Source organism: Coenobita brevimanus, chromosome 3, assembly GCF_032717465.1.
Source record: "Coenobita brevimanus isolate Jiangsu-jjx chromosome 3, ASM3271746v2, whole genome shotgun sequence".
Classification (NCBI taxonomy): domain Eukaryota; kingdom Metazoa; phylum Arthropoda; class Malacostraca; order Decapoda; family Coenobitidae; genus Coenobita; species Coenobita brevimanus.
The window spans coordinates 2,029,164-2,033,120 of NC_136956.1; positions in this window are offsets into that span (position 1 = coordinate 2,029,164).

Sequence of the window (3,957 nt, forward strand, 5' to 3'; positions counted from 1 at the left end):
ATATATATATATATATATATATATATATATATATATATATATATATATATATATATATATATATGTAGTGTTGTGCAGTAGGCCATACTTGTGATATATCTAGTGTTGTGCCATATACCATACTTGTACCATATATAGTGTTGTGCCATATACCATACTTGTGCCATATATAGTGTTGTGCCATATACCATACTTATGCCATATGTACAGTAGTGTTGTTCATGTACTAATTGTGTAAAGTCCACTGTATTTGTTTGTAAGGTAATATACGTGTAAGACTGGTTAGCCCGTGTTTGAGCCCTATCCAGTGTTTGCATGCCCTAGCCCGGTCCTGAACAAAAGAACCCAAGGTCGTGCCCGTATCTGAGTCCAAGGAGTTGGACCCAGAATACGCTGCATAACACTTACAGTTTTGATTATACTATAGTATGTCGCCATAGAGTAGGTGGTAGGTGGAGGTGCTCACCATCCACTCACTCGATGTAGTGTTGCTCTCAGGTGACTGCCCTTTCCTCTCTTCCTTCCTTCTTTCCTATCTTCCTCATCTGTCTTTCTTTCCTCTTCCCTCTGTCTATAGGTGACTCTACACTGAGTGACAAGCCAAATGGTTTCCTGCACACCAGGAAATCACTTACTACGCTAGGTGGTAACCATATAGCGTCTGGTGGTTCAGTGGGTATTAAGGCGCTTCAGCCGGATTGAGCCTGTGTAGGTTTATATCCAAGGGATGGTTGGGATTTACTGACGTAATGCCACTCAGGGATGAGTGAGGCTGGTCACTCTCATCTAAAATATCAGGACCAACTTGCTTAGCCCAGGGCTCCTACGCTCCTCATGGAGCAACGCAGGATTAGATTATGTATGTAGGTATGTTATAGAATAAGAATGAATCTTCTTGGTTATAGTCGAATCAAGCCTCCAATCTGAGTAAATCATGCCATCCACATAACTGAAAAAGTTTTGGATTTTTGTCAGATTCGGTTAAATCGGCTATAACGACGGTAAAATGACAGAAAATATGTCGCCTGGCTGAAGGGGTAGAAGCGGTTGCAAAAGGATTTTTACAAAAACTCTGAGTAGTAAGGTGTAAACAATCTTTCAGTTTTTAGCGGTAATTTCTGAAGCGTGTGATTACGATATAACATTACCTTTCTGTCCCGTGGCTGTATATGATGTGGAATGCAATCTGAGTGTGTCTGACAATGGCCATCAAAAATATGCAGTTGCTATTAATACTTAGATGGTTTGGGCATGTGGGTGCGGAGGGTGAGAGGCGGTGAGTTTTTTCACCAAGGGTCACCGAGAGAGACCGAGGGCCACTGGAAAAGCAAGGTTATGTTAGTGAAGTGCCCACTCCTACGGGAAGCCCAGGGAGGGGTGTCGCAACTCCCACCACAGGAAGGACTCACGGCCCAACACCCACCCCAGGAGGAGACCACGGAGAGTCGCATAAGGAGCGCACAAAGCCCGGGCGAGATGGGCCTACGTTCCCCACGACACTGCATCCCTCTTCCCCTCAACACAGCCACCAGCATGAACGCCGTCCCGGCAGACACTACTGCAGCTGGGCCAGCCCTCGCCAGGATCGAGGTGAGACTTGTCATAGCACAGTCCCAAGCAGCACCACGGTGACAACCATTGTTCACTCTTCGGCTGTTGTCCCCTGCAGCACCGTGGTGACGGCCACTGTCCACACCGGGAAAGAAGTGACGGTCACTGTCTGCACTTCGGCTGTAGCTGCTCCTGGGAGTAGCACCGTGGTGACGGCCACTGTCCGCAACGGGAAGGAAGTAACGGCGACCATCCACACTTCGGCTGACAACCCAGAGAAAGGCAGAACTGCGGTGACAGCCACCGTCCGCACTGGGAAGGAAGGAACAGCCACTGTATGCCGTTCGTCTGGCACCTTCTTAGGGAGCAGCACCGCGGTGACAGCCACTGTCTGCAATGTGAAGGAAGAGAGGGTCACCGTCCGCTCTTTGGCTGTTGTCTCTAGGGCCTGTGGAACCGCGCGGTGATGGCCACTATCTGCACCGGGAAGGAAGGGACAGCCACTGTACGCCCTTCGTCCACTAGCCTTGTGACTATTCCCTTGAAGGAAGTCCCTGGCTCGGCCTACCACCCATCCAGAGGCCGAGCGGGACGCCTTTCTCTCTCTCCCCACAGGTGCAGTTCCCCAGAGGAGTTGTAGCTGGAGGAGCTGTGGCGAGGGCCCATCACGAGCCTGGGGATCCGTGCCCTGCAGGCAGCACCCAGATGACGCCTTCCGCTGATGGACTCCACGAGGAAGGGACGCCACAGGCAGCTCCTGACAGCAGCTCTACGCAGCGGAGACTGCAGCCCCCAGACGCCCAGGGGCACCTCTAGGACTCCGGGGCGTGACCTCCCCAGCCCCGCCAGCAGGCAGTCCTCCTCCAGGAGCATGTAGGGGCAAGCAAGCCTGCTTGCCCTGTTCGGCCCCAGTCCAGAGTGCTGCCTTCCCCATTGAGGCCCCACTAGGGAAGGGCCTCCCTCCACGACGACCAACAGCCCTGTTCGGACGACACCACCTCCAGCAGTAGTCCCGTGCCTCCTACTGGAAGGCACACCTGACGAGCTACCTCCTACGCCCTGGTGCCACCTGTAAGCAGCCCAGTCCCACAGCAGCCTAGGTCAGAGTCAACTAGCCTAATAGCGTCCCCCTTAACCTGTCTGTATATTATTAATACTGTACTGTTCTGATTGTAAGATAATAAATGTGGAAGGTTGGTCAGCCGTGTTTTTATGCCCTGTTCCTCTTGTTGTGTATTCTAGTTCCGGTCTCAAAAGAGAACCCCGGCTCAGTAGCTAGTGTTTTAAGGACGAGAGGTCGACCTAAGAACAGCTAGCATAACAATTAGGTTAGGTGGCGCTCGGTGAAAAGATCGACCCGGTGAGAGGTGTAAACATTTAGGGTAGAACTGCGAGAGACACCGAAGAGTGACTTGGGACGAGGTCATAGAGTGTGATCTCAGGGATAAGGAGCGGAAGAGAGAGGCTGCTAGAAATCAAACGATGTGGAGAGCCACCGTTAGGTGATCAAGGCCAACGCATTCAAGCATGAGTGGAGTCTCTATAAACGAAATAATACAGGGGTGAGTATGAAGGTAAATATATATATAATACCGTGATTCCCCACTCTGACATACGGAAGTTCATAAAGCGTGGACTCTGTTGGAAGGACAAGTGAAGAGAGAGGTACAGATATGAGTTATCTAAGAGGAGCATGTGGAGTTAGAGAGAGAGAGAGAGAGAGAGAGAGAGAGACTGACTAATGAGGAAGTGGAGGAGCGTTGTGATACTGTGAATGTGCTGATAAGCATTAGGATAAAGTTACCATGAAATGGTTTGGCCATGTGGAGAGGATATAGAATGAAAGCCTCACTAGGAGAGTGTACAGACTCTATAGGGTCTCTAGGAGAGTGTGTTTGTGAGCTGGAGGGGAGAGGGGAAGGGGGAGACCGAGAATGAGATGGAGGGATATGGGATGAAGAGAGACATGAGTAAGGGTAGTTTGGATTGGAAGGAAATGGAAAAAGAGAGACCATGGATGAAGTGGTGGCTTAGGGTGGAGAGATATGTGGATGGGAGTGGTGTTTGTCGTAGATAGGGCAGCATGATGGCGAAGGACTGGGTGACATGAAAGCGTCTGTAGATGATTTAGCGTAGACTCGGTTTAAATTGCTGTCATTTGTTCAGATGGAAGAATTATACCAAGTAAAAAAAAATTTCTTTATGTAGACAGAGGCTTGTCTTAAATTTGATTTTCGTAAAACTTCATCTTTAACGATTTATTCTTCACGTTGCACATCAATAACCTCTTTTATACATATTGATGTTGATGAAAACAACGTCATTATCATTTTTTAAAAATAATATTCGAGAGAATGGTAAGATAAATTTACCACAAATATAAGTGTTATGCTATGTGTTCTGAGA